The sequence below is a fragment of the Schistocerca gregaria genome, chromosome 11 (assembly GCF_023897955.1).
Source record: "Schistocerca gregaria isolate iqSchGreg1 chromosome 11, iqSchGreg1.2, whole genome shotgun sequence".
NCBI lineage: Eukaryota > Metazoa > Arthropoda > Insecta > Orthoptera > Acrididae > Schistocerca > Schistocerca gregaria.
This window is the reverse complement of record NC_064930.1, coordinates 7,169,722-7,187,556: the sequence shown is the minus strand read 5'-3', so window position 1 is coordinate 7,187,556 and position 17,835 is coordinate 7,169,722.

Here is a 17,835-nt window from a genome sequence, read left to right as displayed (position 1 = left end):
CCCATGGAATAAAAGCCCCACGATTCCTGTTGTACTCAATACCGATGCAATATCTGTGTTTCATCAACACTCCGAAGGACCACAGATTACAGAATGCCTCCAGATGTGCTTCGAAAACTACTACTTGTCTCCCAGGAATCGATGAAAGCGTAGACAGTTTGAGACATTACTCCCATGGAATAAAAGCCCCATGGTGCCTGTTGTATTCAATACCGATGCAATATCTGTGTTTCATCAACACTCTGAAGGACCACAGATTACAGAATACCTCCAGATGTGCTTCGAAAACTACTACTGGTTTCCCAGGAATCGATCAAAGCATAGACAGTTTGAGACATTACTCCCATGGAATAAAAGCCCCACGATTCCTGTTTACTCAATACCGATGCAATTTCCCTGTTTCTTCAAGACTCTGAAGGTCCACAGATTACAGAATGCCTCCAGATGTGCTTCGAAAACTACTACTTGTCTCCCAGGAATCGACGAAAGCGTAGACAGTTTGAGACATTACTCCCATGGAATAAAAGCCCCATGGTGCCTGTTGTATTCAATACCGATGCAATATCTGTGTTTCATCAACAGTCTGAAGGACCACAGATTACAGAATACCTCCAGATGTACTTCAAAACCTACTACAGGTTTCCCAGGAATCGACCAAAGCATAGACAGTTTGAGACATTACTCCCCTGGAATAAAAGCACCATGGTGCCTGTTGTATTCAATACCGATGCAATATCTGTGTTTCATCAACACTCTGAAGGACCACAGATTACAGAATACCTCCAGATGTGCTTCGAATACTACTACTTGTCTCCCAAGAATCGATGAAAGCGTAGACAGTTTGAGACATTACTCCCATGGAATAAAAGCCCCATGGTGCCTGTTGTATTCAATACCAATGCAATATCTGTGTTTCATCAACACTCTGAAGGACCACAGATTACAGAATACCTCCAGATGTGCTTCGAAAACTACTACTGGTCTCCCAGGAATCGATGAAAGCATAGACAGTTTGAGACATTACTCCCATCGAATAAAAGCCCCATGGTGCCTGTTGTATTCAATACCGATGCAATATCTGTGTTTCATCGACACTTTGAAGGACCACAGATTACAGAATACCATAAGATGTGCTTCGAAACCTACTACTGGTTTCCCAGGAATCGATCAAAGCATAGACAGTTTGAGACATTACTCCCATGGAATAAAAGCCCCACGATGCCTGTTGTACTCAATACCGATGCAATTTCCCTGTTTCTTCAACACTCTGAAGGTCCACAGATTACAGAATGCCTCCAGATGTGCTTCGAAAACTACTACTGGTCTCCCAGGAATCGATGAAAGCATAGACAGTTTGAGACATTACTCCTATGGAATAAAAGCCCCATGGTACCTGTTGTATTCAATACCGATGCAATATCTGTGTTTCATCAACACTCTGAAGGACCACAGATTACAGAATACCTCCAGATGTGCTTCGAAACCTACTACTGGTTTCCCAGGAATCGATCAAAGCATAGACAGTTTGAGACATTACTCCCATGGAATAAAAGCCCCATGGTGCCTGTTGTATTCAATACCGATGCAATATCTGTGTTTCATCAACACTCTGAAGGACCACAGATTACAGAATACCTCCAGATGTGCTTCGAAACCTACTACTGGTTTCCCAGGAATCGATCAAAGCATAGACAGTTTGAGACATTACTCCTATGGAATAAAAGCCCCACGATGTCTGTTGTATTCAAACCGATGCATTATCTGTGTTTCATCAACACTCTGAAGGTCCACAGATTACAGAATGCCTCCAGATGTGCTTCGAAAACTACTACTGGTCTCCCAGGAATCGATGAAAGCATAGACAGTTTGAGACATTACTCCCATCGAATAAAAGCCCCATGGTGCCTGTTGTATTCATACCGATGCAATTTCCCTGTTTCTTCAACACTCTGAAGGTCCACAGATAACAGAATGCCTCCATATGTGCTTCGAAAACTACTACTTGTCTCCCAGGAATCGATGAAAGCGTAGACAGTTTGAGACATTACTCCCATGGAATAAAAGCCCCATGGTGCCTGTTGTATTCAATACCGATGCAATATCTGTGTTTCATCAACACTCTGAAGGACCACAGATTACAGAATACCTCCAGATGTGCTTCGAAACCTACTACTGGTTTCCCAGGAATCGATCAAAGCATAGACAGTTTCAGACATTACTCTCATGGAATAAAAGCCCCACGATGCCTGTTGTATTCAATACCGATGCAATTTTACTGTTTCTTCAACACTCTGAAGGTCCACAGATTACAGAATGCCTCCAGATGTGCTTCGAAAACTACTACTTGTGTCCCAGGAATCGATGAAAGCATAGACAGTTTGAGACATTACTCCCATCGAATAAAAGCCCCATGGTGACTGTTGTATTCAATACCGATGCAATATCTGTGTTTCATCAACACTTTGAAGGACCACAGATTACAGAATAACATAAGATGTGCTTCGAAACCTACTACTGGTTTCCCAGGAATCGATCAAAGCATAGACAGTTTGAGACATTACTCCCATGGAATAAAAGCCCCACGATGCCTGTTGTACTCAATACCGATGCAATTTCCCTGTTTCTTCAACACTCTGAAGGTCCACAGATTACAGAATGCCTCCAGATGTGCTTCGAAAACTACTACTGGTCTCCCAGGAATCGATGAAAGCATAGACAGTTTCAGACATTACTCTCATGGAATAAAAGCCCCACGATGCCTGTTGTATTCAATACCGATGGAATTTTACTGTTTCTTCAACACTCTGAAGGTCCACAGATTACAGAATGCCTCCAGATGTGCTTCGAAAACTACTACTGGTCTCCCAGGAATCGATGAAAGCATAGACAGTTTGAGACATTACTCCCATCGAATAAAAGCCCCATGGTGCCTGTTGTATTCAATACCGATGCAATATCTGTGTTTCATCGACACTTTGAAGGACCACAGATTACAGAATACCATAAGATGTGCTTCGAAACCTACTACTGGTTTCCCAGGAATCGATCAAAGCATAGACAGTTTGAGACATTACTCCCATGGAATAAAAGCCCCACGATGCCTGTTGTACTCAATACCGATGCAATTTCCCTGTTTCTTCAACACTCTGAAGGTCCACAGATTACAGAATGCCTCCAGATGTGCTTCGAAAACTACTACTGGTCTCCCAGGAATCGATGAAAGCATAGACAGTTTGAGACATTACTCCCATGGAATAAAAGCCCCATGGTACCTGTTGTATTCAATACCGATGCAATATCTGTGTTTCATCAACACTCTGAAGGACCACAGATTACAGAATACCTCCGGATGTGCTTCGAAACCTACTACTGGTTTCCCAGGAATCGATCAAAGCATAGACAGTTTGAGACATTACTCCCATGGAATAAAAGCCCCATGGTGCCTGTTGTATTCAATACCGATGCAATATCTGTGTTTCATCAACACTCTGAAGGACCACAGATTACAGAATACCTCCAGATGTGCTTCGAAACCTACTACTGGTTTCCCAGGAATCGATCAAAGCATAGACAGTTTGAGACATTACTCCTATGGAATAAAAGCCCCACGATGTCTGTTGTATTCAAACCGATGCATTATCTGTGTTTCATCAACACTCTGAAGGTCCACAGATTACAGAATGCCTCCAGATGTGCTTCGAAAACTACTACTTGTCTCCCAGGAATCGAGGAAAGCGTAGACAGTTTGAGACATTACTCCCATGGAATAAAAGCCCCACGATGCCTGTTGTATTCAATACCGATGCAATTTCCCTGTTTCTTCAACACTCTGAAGGTCCACAGATAACAGAGTGCCTCCAGATGTGCTTCGAAACCTACTACTGGTTTCCCAGGAATCGATCAAAGCATAGACAGTTTGAGACATTACTCCCATGGAATAAAAGCCACACGATGCCTGTTGTATTCAATACCGATGCAATATCTGTGTTTCATCAACACTCTGAAGGACCACAGATTACAGAATACCTCCAGATGTTCTTCGAAACCTACTACTGGTTTCCCAGGAATCGATCAAAGCATAGACAGTTTCAGACATTACTCTCATGGAATAAAAGCCCCACGATGCCTGTTGTATTCAATACCGATGCAATTTTACTGTTTCTTCAACACTCTGAAGGTCCACAGATTACAGAATGCCTCCAGATGTGCTTCGAAAACTACTACTTGTGTCCCAGGAATCGATGAAAGCATAGACAGTTTGAGACATTACTCCCATCGAATAAAAGCCCCATGGTGACTGTTGTATTCAATACCGATGCAATTTCCCTGTTTCTTCAACACTCTGAAGGTCCACAGATAACAGAATGCCTCCATATGTGCTTCGAAAACTACTACTTGTCTCCCAGGAATCGATGAAAGCGTAGACAGTTTGAGACATTACTCCCATGGAATAAAAGCCCCATGGTGCCTGTTGTATTCAATACCGATGCAATATCTGTGTTTCATCAACACTCTGAAGGACCACAGATTACAGAATACCTCCAGATGTGCTTCGAAAGCTACTACTGGTTTGCCAGGAATCGATCAAAGCATAGACAGTTTGAGACATTACTCCCATGGAATAAAAGCCCCACGATTCCTGTTGTACTCAATACCGATGCAATTTCCCTGTTTCTTCAACACTCTGAAGGTCCACAGATTACAGAATGCCTCCAGATGTGCTTCGAAAACTACTACTTGTCTCCCAGGAATCGACGAAAGCGTAGACAGTTTGAGACATTACTCCCATGGAATAAAAGCCCCATGGTGCCTGTTGTATTCAATACCGATGCAATTTTCCTGTTTCTTCAACACTCTGAAGGTCCACAGATAACAGAATGCCTCCAAATGTGCTTCGGAAACTACTACTTGTCTCCCAGGAATCGATGAAAGCGTAGACAGTTTGAGACATTACTCCCATGGAAGAAAAGCCCCATGGTGCCTGTTGTATTCAATACCGATGCAATATCTGTGTTTGATCAACACTCTGAAGGACCACAGATTACAGAATACCTCCAGATGTGCTTCGAAACCTACTACTGGTTTCCCAGGAATCGATCAAAGCATAGACAGTTTGAGACATTACTCCCATGGAATAAAAGCCCCATGGTGCCTGTTGTATTCAATACCGATGCAATATCTGTGTTTCATCAACACTCTGAAGGACCACAGATTACAGAATACCTCCAGATGTGCTTCGAAACCTACTACTGGTTTCCCAGGAATCGATCAAAGCATAGACAGTTTGAGACATTACTCCCATGGAATAAAAGCCCCACGATGCCTGTTGTACTCAATACCGATGCAATTTCCCTGTTTCTTCAACACTCTGAAGGTCCACAGATTACAGAATGCCTACAGATGTGCTTCGAAAACTACCACTTGTCTTCCAGGAATCGATGAAAGCGTAGACAGTTTGAGACATTACTCCCATCGAATAAAAGCCCCATGGTGCCTGTTGTATTCATACCGATGCAATTTCCCTGTTTCTTCAACACTCTGAAGGTCCACAGATAACAGAATGCCTCCATATGTGCTTCGAAAACTACTACTGGTTTCCCAGGAATCGATCAAAGCATAGACAGTTTGAGACATTACTCCCATGGAATAAAAGCCCCATGGTGCCTGTTGTATTCAATACCGATGCAATATCTGTGTTTCACCAACACTCTGAAGGACCACAGATTACAGAATACCTCCAGATGTGCTTCGAAACCTACTACTGGTTTCCCAGGAATCCATCAAAGCATAGACAGTTTGAGACATTACTCCCCTGGAATAAAAGCACCATGGTGCCTGTTGTATTCAATACCGATGCAATATCTGTGTTTCATCAACACTCTGAAGGACCACAGATTACAGAATACCTCCAGATGTGCTTCGAAAACTACTACTTGTCTCCCAGGAATCGACGAAAGCGTAGACAGTTTGAGACATTACTCCCATGGAATAAAAGCCCCATGGTGCCTGTTGTATTCAATACCGATGCAATTTTCCTGTTTCTTCAACACTCTGAAGGTCCACAGATAACAGAATGCCTCCAAATGTGCTTCGGAAACTACTACTTGTCTCCCAGGAATCGATGAAAGCGTAGACAGTTTGAGACATTACTCCCATGGAAGAAAAGCCCCATGGTGCCTGTTGTATTCAATACCGATGCAATATCTGTGTTTGATCAACACTCTGAAGGACCACAGATTACAGAATACCTCCAGATGTGCTTCGAAACCTACTACTGGTTTCCCAGGAATCGATCAAAGCATAGACAGTTTGAGACATTACTCCCATGGAATAAAAGCCCCATGGTGCCTGTTGTATTCAATACCGATGCAATATCTGTGTTTCATCAACACTCTGAAGGACCACAGATTACAGAATACCTCCAGATGTGCTTCGAAACCTACTACTGGTTTCCCAGGAATCGATCAAAGCATAGACAGTTTGAGACATTACTCCCATGGAATAAAAGCCCCACGATGCCTGTTGTACTCAATACCGATGCAATTTCCCTGTTTCTTCAACACTCTGAAGGTCCACAGATTACAGAATGCCTACAGATGTGCTTCGAAAACTACCACTTGTCTTCCAGGAATCGATGAAAGCGTAGACAGTTTGAGACATTACTCCCATCGAATAAAAGCCCCATGGTGCCTGTTGTATTCATACCGATGCAATTTCCCTGTTTCTTCAACACTCTGAAGGTCCACAGATAACAGAATGCCTCCATATGTGCTTCGAAAACTACTACTGGTTTCCCAGGAATCGATCAAAGCATAGACAGTTTGAGACATTACTCCCATGGAATAAAAGCCCCATGGTGCCTGTTGTATTCAATACCGATGCAATATCTGTGTTTCACCAACACTCTGAAGGACCACAGATTACAGAATACCTCCAGATGTGCTTCGAAACCTACTACTGGTTTCCCAGGAATCGATCAAAGCATAGACAGTTTGAGACATTACTCCCATGGAATAAAAGCCCCACGATGCCTGTTGTACTCAATACCGATGCAATTTCCCTGTTTCTTCAACACTCTGAAGGTCCACAGATTACAGAATGCCTACAGATGTGCTTCGAAAACTACCACTTGTCTTCCAGGAATCGATGAAAGCGTAGACAGTTTGAGACATTACTCCCATGGAATAAAAGCCCCATGGTGCCTGTTGTATTCAATACCGATGCAATATCTGTGTTTCATCAACACTCTGAAGGACCACAGATTACAGAATACCTCCAGATGTGCTTCGAAACCTACTACTGGTTTCCCAGGAATCGATCAAAGCATAGACAGTTTGAGACATTGCTCCCATGGAATAAAAGCCCCACGATGCCTCTTTTATTCAATACCGATGCAATTTCCCTGTTTCTTCAACACTCTGAAGGTCCACAGATAACAGAATGTCTCCATATGTGCTTCGAAAGCTACTACTTGTCACCCAGGAATCGATGAAAGCGTAGACAGTTTGAGACATTACTCCCATGGAATAAAAGCCCCACGATGCCTGTTGTACTCAATACCGATGCAATTTCCATGTCTCTTCAACACTCTGAAGGTCCACAGATTACAGAATGCCTCCAGATGTGCTTCGAAAACTACTACTTGTGTCCCAGGAATCGATGAAAGCATAGACAGTTTGAGACATTACTCCCATCGAATAAAAGCCCCATGGTGACTGTTGTATTCAATACCGATGCAATATCTGTGTTTCATCAACACTTTGAAGGACCACAGATTACAGAATACCATAAGATGTGCTTCGAAACCTACTACTGGTTTCCCAGGAATCGATCAAAGCATAGACAGTTTGAGACATTACTCCCATGGAATAAAAGCCCCACGATGCCTGTTGTACTCAATACCGATGCAATTTCCCTGTCTCTTCAACACTCTGAAGGTCCACAGATTACAGAATGCCTCCAGATGTGCTTCGAAAACTACTACTGGTCTCCCAGGAATCGATGAAAGCATAGACAGTTTCAGACATTACTCTCATGGAATAAAAGCCCCACGATGCCTGTTGTATTCAATACCGATGCAATTTTACTGTTTCTTCAACACTCTGAAGGTCCACAGATTACAGAATGCCTCCAGATGTGCTTCGAAAACTACTACTGGTCTCCCAGGAATCGATGAAAGCATAGACAGTTTGAGACATTACTCCCATCGAATAAAAGCCCCATGGTGCCTGTTGTATTCAATACCGATGCAATATCTGTGTTTCATCGACACTTTGAAGGACCACAGATTACAGAATACCATAAGATGTGCTTCGAAACCTACTACTGGTTTCCCAGGAATCGATCAAAGCATAGACAGTTTGAGACATTACTCCCATGGAATAAAATCCCCACGATGCCTGTTGTACTCAATACTGATGTAATTTCCCTGTTTCTTCAACACTCTGAAGGACCACAGATTACAGAATACCTCCGGATGTGCTTCGAAACCTACTACTGGTTTCCCAGGAATCGATCAAAGCATAGACAGTTTGAGACATTACTCCCATGGAATAAAAGCCCCATGGTGCCTGTTGTATTCAATACCGATGCAATATCTGTGTTTCATCAACACTCTGAAGGACCACAGATTACAGAATACCTCCAGATGTGCTTCGAAACCTACTACTGGTTTCCCAGGAATCGATCAAAGCATAGACAGTTTGAGACATTACTCCTATGGAATAAAAGCCCCACGATGTCTGTTGTATTCAAACCGATGCATTATCTGTGTTTCATCAACACTCTGAAGGTCCACAGATTACAGAATGCCTCCAGATGTGCTTCGAAAACTACTACTTGTCTCCCAGGAATCGACGAAAGCGTAGACAGTTTGAGACATTACTCCCATGGAATAAAAGCCCCACGATGCCTGTTGTATTCAATACCGATGCAATTTCCCTGTTTCTTCAACACTCTGAATGTCCACAGATAACAGAATGCCTCCAGATGTGCTTCGAAACCTACTACTGGTTTCCCAGGAATCGATCAAAGCATAGACAGTTTGAGACATTACTCCCATGGAATAAAAGCCACACGATGCCTGTTGTATTCAATACCGATGCAATATCTGTGTTTCATCAACACTCTGAAGGACCACAGATTACAGAATACCTCCAGATGTGCTTCGAAACCTACTACTGGTTTCCCAGGAATCGATCAAAGCATAGACAGTTTCAGACATTACTCTCATGGAATAAAAGCCCCACGATGCCTGTTGTATTCAATACCGATGCAATTTTACTGTTTCTTCAACACTCTGAAGGTCCACAGATTACAGAATGCCTCCAGATGTGCTTCGAAAACTACTACTTGTGTCCCAGGAATCGATGAAAGCATAGACAGTTTGAGACATTACTCCCATCGAATAAAAGCCCCATGGTGACTGTTGTATTCAATACCGATGCAATTTCCCTGTTTCTTCAACACTCTGAAGGTCCACAGATAACAGAATGCCTCCATATGTGCTTCGAAAACTACTACTTGTCTCCCAGGAATCGATGAAAGCGTAGACAGTTTGAGACATTACTCCCATGGAATAAAAGCCCCATGGTGCCTGTTGTATTCAATACCGATGCAATATCTGTGTTTCATCAACACTCTGAAGGACCACAGATTACAGAATACCTCCAGATGTGCTTCGAAAGCTACTACTGGTTTCCCAGGAATCGATCAAAGCATAGACAGTTTGAGACATTACTCCCATGGAATAAAAGCCCCACGATTCCTGTTGTACTCAATACCGATGCAATTTCCCTGTTTCTTCAACACTCTGAAGGTCCACAGATTACAGAATGCCTCCAGATGTGCTTCGAAAACTACTACTTGTCTCCCAGGAATCGACGAAAGCGTAGACAGTTTGAGACATTACTCCCATGGAATAAAAGCCCCATGGTGCCTGCTGTATTCAATACCGATGCAATTTTCCTGTTTCTTCAACACTCTGAAGGTCCACAGATAACAGAATGCCTCTAAATGTGCTTCGGAAACTACTACTTGTCTCCCAGGAATCGATGAAAGCGTAGACAGTTTGAGACAGTACTCCCATGGAATAAAAGCCCCATGGTGCCTGTTGTATTCAATACCGATGCAATATCTGTGTTTGATCAACACTCTGAAGGACCACAGATTACAGAATACCTTCAGATGTGCTTCGAAACCTACTACTGGTTTCCCAGGAATCGATCAAAGCATAGACAGTTTGAGACATTACTCCCATGGAATAAAAGCCCCATGGTGCCTGTTGTATTCAATACCGATGCAATATCTGTGTTTCACCAACACTCTGAAGGACCACAGATTACAGAATACCTCCAGATGTGCTTCGAAACCTACTACTGGTTTCCCAGGAATCGATCAAAGCATAGACAGTTTGAGACATTACTCCCATGGAATAAAAGCCCCACGATGCCTGTTGTACTCAATACCGATGCAATTTCCCTGTTTCTTCAACACTCTGAAGGTCCACAGATTACAGAATGCCTACAGATGTGCTTCGAAAACTACCACTTGTCTTCCAGGAATCGATGAAAGCGTAGACAGTTTGAGACATTACTCCCATGGAATAAAAGCCCCATGGTGCCTGTTGTATTCAATACCGATGCAATATCTGTGTTTCATCAACACTCTGAAGGACCACAGATTACAGAATACCTCCAGATGTGCTTCGAAACCTACTACTGGTTTCCCAGGAATCGATCAAAGCATAGACAGTTTGAGATATTACTCCCATGGAATAAAAGCCCCATGGTGCCTGTTGTATTCAATACCGATGCAATATCTGTGTTTCATCAACACTCTGAAGGACCACAGATTACAGAATACCTCCAGATGTGCTTCGAAACCTACTACTGGTTTCCCAGGAATCGATCAAAGCATAGACAGTTTGAGACATTACTCCTATGGAATAAAAGCCCCACGATGTCTGTTGTATTCAAACCGATGCATTATCTGTGTTTCATCAACACTCTGAAGGTCCACAGATTACAGAATGCCTCCAAATGTGCTTCGAAAACTACTACTGGTCTCCCAGGAATCGATGAAAGCGTAGACAGTTTGAGACATTACTCCCATGGAATAAAAGCCCCACGATGCCTGTTGTATTCAATACCGATGCAATTTCCCTGTTTCTTCAACACTCTGAAGGTCCACAGATAACAGAATGCCTCCAGATGTGCTTCGAAACCTACTACTGGTTTCCCAGGAATCGATCAAAGCATAGACAGTTTGAGACATTACTCCCATGGAATAAAAGCCACACGATGCCTGTTGTACTCAATACCGATGCAATTTCCCTGTTTCTTCAACACTCTGAAGGTCCACAGATTACAGAATGCCTCCAGATGTGCTTCGAAAACTACTACTTGTCTCCCAGGAATCGACGAAAGCGTAGACAGTTTGAGACATTACTCCCATGGAATAAAAGCCCCACGATTCCTGTTGTACTCAATACCGATGCAATATCTGTGTTTCATCAACACTCCGAAGGACCACAGATTACAGAATGCCTCCAGATGTGCTTCGAAAACTACTACTTGTCTCCCAGGAATCGATGAAAGCGTAGACAGTTTGAGACATTACTCCCATGGAATAAAAGCCCCATGGTGCCTGTTGTATTCAATACCGATGCAATATCTGTGTTTCATCAACACTCTGAAGGACCACAGATTACAGAATACCTCCAGATGTGCTTCGAAAACTACTACTGGTTTCCCAGGAATCGATCAAAGCATAGACAGTTTGAGACATTACTCCCATGGAATAAAAGCCCCACGATTCCTGTTGTACTCAATACCGATGCAATTTCCCTGTTTCTTCAACACTCTGAAGGTCCACAGATTACAGAATGCCTCCAGATGTGCTTCGAAAACTACTACTTGTCTCCCAGGAATCGACGAAAGCGTAGACAGTTTGAGACATTACTCCCATGGAATAAAAGCCCCATGGTGCCTGTTGTATTCAATACCGATGCAATATCTGTGTTTCATCAACAGTCTGAAGGACCACAGATTACAGAATACCTCCAGATGTACTTCAAAACCTACTACAGGTTTCCCAGGAATCGATCAAAGCATAGACAGTTTGAGACATTACTCCCCTGGAATAAAAGCACCATGGTGCCTGTTGTATTCAATACCGATGCAATATCTGTGTTTCATCAACACTCTGAAGGACCACAGATTACAGAATACCTCCAGATGTGCTTCGAATACTACTACTTGTCTCCCAAGAATCGATGAAAGCGTAGACAGTTTGAGACATTACTCCCATGGAATAAAAGCCCCATGGTGCCTGTTGTATTCAATACCAATGCAATATCTGTGTTTCATCAACACTCTGAAGGACCACAGATTACAGAATACCTCCAGATGTGCTTCGAAACCTACTACTGGATTCCCAGGAATCGATCAAAGCATAGACAGTTTGAGAAATTACTCCCATGGAATAAAAGCCCATGGTGCCTGTTGTATGCAATACCGATGCTATATCTGTGTTTCATCAACACTCTGAAGGACCACAGATTACAGAATACCTCCAGATGTGCTTCGAAACCTACTACTGGTTTCCCAGGAATCGATCAAAGCATAGACAGTTTGAGACATTACTCCCATGGAATAAAAGCCCCACGATTCCTGTTGTACTCAATACCGATGCAATTTCCCTGTTTCTTCAACACTCTGAAGGTCCACAGATTACAGAATGCCTCCAGATGTGCTTCGAAAACTACTACTTGTCTCCCAGGAATCGACGAAAGCGTAGACAGTTTGAGACATTACTCCCATGGAATAAAAGCCCCACGATTCCTGTTGTACTCAATACCGATGCAATATCTGTGTTTCATCAACACTCCGAAGGACCACAGATTACAGAATGCCTCCAGATGTGCTTCGAAAACTACTACTTGTCTCCCAGGAATCGATGAAAGCGTAGACAGTTTGAGACATTACTCCCATGGAATAAAAGCCCCATGGTGCCTGTTGTATTCAATACCGATGCAATATCTGTGTTTCATCAACACTCTGAAGGACCACAGATTACAGAATACCTCCAGATGTGCTTCGAAAACTACTACTGGTTTCCCAGGAATCGATCAAAGCATAGACAGTTTGAGACATTACTCCCATGGAATAAAAGCCCCACGATTCCTGTTGTACTCAATACCGATGCAACTTCCCTGTTTCTTCAACACTCTGAAGGTCCACAGATTACAGAATGCCTCCAGATGTGCTTCGAAAACTACTACTTGTCTCCCAGGAATCGACGAAAGCGTAGACAGTTTGAGACATTACTCCCATGGAATAAAAGCCCCATGGTGCCTGTTGTATTCAATACCGATGCAATATCTGTGTTTCATCAACAGTCTGAAGGACCACAGATTACAGAATATCTCCAGATGTACTTCAAAACCTACTACAGGTTTCCCAGGAATCCATCAAAGCATAGACAGTTTGAGACATTACTCCCCTGGAATAAAAGCACCATGGTGCCTGTTGTATTCAATACCGATGCAATATCTGTGTTTCATCAACACTCTGAAGGACCACAGATTACAGAATACCTCCAGATGTGCTTCGAATACTACTACTTGTCTCCCAAGAATCGATGAAAGCGTAGACAGTTTGAGACATTACTCCCATGGAATAAAAGCCCCATGGTGCCTGTTGTTTTCAATACCAATGCAATATCTGTGTTTCATCAACACTCTGAAGGACCACAGATTACAGAATACCTCCAGATGTGCTTCGAAAACTACTACTGGTCTCCCAGGAATCGATGAAAGCATAGACAGTTTGAGACATTACTCCCATCGAATAAAAGCCCCATGGTGCCTGTTGTATTCAATACCGATGCAATATCTGTGTTTCATCGACACTTTGAAGGACCACAGATTACAGAATACCATAAGATGTGCTTCGAAACCTACTACTGGTTTCCCAGGAATCGATCAAAGCATAGACAGTTTGAGACATTACTCCCATGGAATAAAAGCCCCACGATGCCTGTTGTACTCAATACCGATGCAATTTCCCTGTTTCTTCAACACTCTGAAGGTAAACAGATTACAGAATGCCTCCAGATGTGCTTCGAAAACTACTACTGGTCTCCCAGGAATCGATGAAAGCATAGACAATTTGAGACATTACTCCCATGGAATAAAAGCCCCATGGTACCTGTTGTATTCAATACCGATGCAATATCTGTGTTTCATCAACACTCTGAAGGACCACAGATTACAGAATACCTCCGGATGTGCTTCGAAACCTACTACTGGTTTCCCAGGAATCGATCAAAGCATAGACAGTTTGAGACATTACTCCCATGGAATAAAAGCCCCATGGTGCCTGTTGTATTCAATACCGATGCAATATCTGTGTTTCATCAACACTCTGAAGGACCACAGATTACAGAATACCTCCAGATGTGCTTCGAAACCTACTACTGGTTTCCCAGGAATCGATCAAAGCATAGACAGTTTGAGACATTACTCCTATGGAATAAAAGCCCCACGATGTCTGTTGTATTCAAACCGATGCATTATCTGTGTTTCATCAACACTCTGAAGGTCCACAGATTACAGAATGCCTCCAGATGTGCTTCGAAAACTACTACTGGTCTCCCAGGAATCGATGAAAGCATAGACAGTTTGAGACATTACTCCCATCGAATAAAAGCCCCATGGTGCCTGTTGTATTCATACCGATGCAATTTCCCTGTTTCTTCAACACTCTGAAGGTCCACAGATAACAGAATGCCTCCATATGTGCTTCGAAAACTACTACTTGTCTCCCAGGAATCGATGAAAGCGTAGACAGTTTGAGACATTACTCCCATGGAATAAAAGCCCCATGGTGCCTGTTGTATTCAATACCGATGCAATATCTGTGTTTCATCAACACTCTGAAGGACCACAGATTACAGAATACCTCCAGATGTGCTTCGAAACCTACTACTGGTTTCCCAGGAATCGATCAAAGCATAGACAGTTTCAGACATTACTCTCATGGAATAAAAGCCCCACGATGCCTGTTGTATTCAATACCGATGCAATTTTACTGTTTCTTCAACACTCTGAAGGTCCACAGATTACAGAATGCCTCCAGATGTGCTTCGAAAACTACTACTTGTGTCCCAGGAATCGATGAAAGCATAGACAGTTTGAGACATTACTCCCATCGAATAAAAGCCCCATGGTGACTGTTGTATTCAATACCGATGCAATATCTGTGTTTCATCAACACTTTGAAGGACCACAGATTACAGAATACCATAAGATGTGCTTCGAAACCTACTACTGGTTTCCCAGGAATCGATCAAAGCATAGACAGTTTGAGACATTACCCCATGGAATAAAAGCCCCACGATGCCTGTTGTACTCAATACCGATGCAATTTCCCTGTTTCTTCAACACTCTGAAGGTCCACAGATAACAGAATGCCTCCAGATGTGCTTCGAAAACTACTACTGGTCTCCCAGGAATCGATGAAAGCATAGACAGTTTCAGACATTACTCTCATGGAATAAAAGCCCCACGATGCCTGTTGTATTCAATACCGATGCAATTTTACTGTTTCTTCAACACTCTGAAGGTCCACAGATTACAGAATGCCTCCAGATGTGCTTCGAAAACTACTACTGGTCTCCCAGGAATCGATGAAAGCATAGACAGTTTGAGACATTACTCCCATCGAATAAAAGCCCCATGGTGCCTGTTGTATTCAATACCGATGCAATATCTGTGTTTCATCGACACTTTGAAGGACCACAGATTACAGAATACCATAAGATGTGCTTCGAAACCTACTACTGGTTTCCCAGGAATCGATCAAAGCATAGACAGTTTGAGACATTACTCCCATGGAATAAAAGCCCCACGATGCCTGTTGTACTCAATACCGATGCAATTTCCCTGTTTCTTCAACACTCTGAAGGTCCACAGATTACAGAATGCCTCCAGATGTGCTTCGAAAACTACTACTGGTCTCCCAGGAATCGATGAAAGCATAGACAGTTTGAGACATTACTCCCATGGAATAAAAGCCCCATGGTACCTGTTGTATTCAATACCGATGCAATATCTGTGTTTCATCAACACTCTGAAGGACCACAGATTACAGAATACCTCCGGATGTGCTTCGAAACCTACTACTGGTTTCCCAGGAATCGATCAAAGCATAGACAGTTTGAGACATTACTCCCATGGAATAAAAGCCCCATGGTGCCTGTTGTATTCAATACCGATGCAATATCTGTGTTTCATCAACACTCTGAAGGACCACAGATTACAGAATACCTCCAGATGTGCTTCGAAACCTACTACTGGTTTCCCAGGAATCGATCAAAGCATAGACAGTTTGAGACATTACTCCTATGGAATAAAAGCCCCACGATGTCTGTTGTATTCAAACCGATGCATTATCTGTGTTTCATCAACACTCTGAAGGTCCACAGATTACAGAATGCCTCCAGATGTGCTTCGAAAACTACTACTTGTCTCCCAGGAATCGACGAAAGCGTAGACAGTTTGAGACATTACTCCCATGGAATAAAAGCCCCACGATGCCTGTTGTATTCAATACCGATGCAATTTCCCTGTTTCTTCAACACTCTGAAGGTCCACAGATAACAGAATGCCTCCAGATGTGCTTCGAAACCTACTACTGGTTTCCCAGGAATCGATCAAAGCATAGACAGTTTGAGACATTACTCCCATGGAATAAAAGCCACACGATGCCTGTTGTATTCAATACCGATGCAATATCTGTGTTTCATCAACACTCTGAAGGACCACAGATTACAGAATACCTCCAGATGTGCTTCGAAACCTACTACTGGTTTCCCAGGAATCGATCAAAGCATAGACAGTTTCAGACATTACTCTCATGGAATAAAAGCCCCACGATGCCTGTTGTATTCAATACCGATGCAATTTTACTGTTTCTTCAACACTCTGAAGGTCCACAGATTACAGAATGCCTCCAGATGTGCTTCGAAAACTACTACTTGTGTCCCAGGAATCGATGAAAGCATAGACAGTTTGAGACATTACTCCCATCGAATAAAAGCCCCATGGTGACTGTTGTATTCAATACCGATGCAATTTCCCTGTTTCTTCAACACTCTGAAGGTCCACAGATAACAGAATGCCTCCATATGTGCTTCGAAAACTACTACTTGTCTCCCAGGAATCGATGAAAGCGTAGACAGTTTGAGACATTACTCCCATGGAATAAAAGCCCCATGGTGCCTGTTGTATTCAATAACGATGCAATATCTGTGTTTCATCAACACTCTGAAGGACCACAGATTACAGAATACCTCCAGATGTGCTTCGAAAGCTACTACTGGTTTCCCAGGAATCGATCAAAGCATAGACAGTTTGAGACATTACTCCCATGGAATAAAAGCCCCACGATTCCTGTTGTACTCAATACCGATGCAATTTCCCTGTTTCTTCAACACTCTGAAGGTCCACAGATTACAGAATGCCTCCAGATGTGCTTCGAAAACTACTACTTGTCTCCCAGGAATCGACGAAAGCGTAGACAGTTTGAGACATTACTCCCATGGAATTAAAGCCCCATGGTGCCTGTTGTATTCAATACCGATGCAATTTTCCTGTTTCTTCAACACTCTGAAGGTCCACAGATAACAGAATGCCTCCAAATGTGCTTCGGAAACTACTACTTGTCTCCCAGGAATCGATGAAAGCGTAGACAGTTTGAGACATTACTCCCATGGAATAAAAGCCCCATGGTGCCTGTTGTATTCAATACCGATGCAATATCTGTGTTTGAT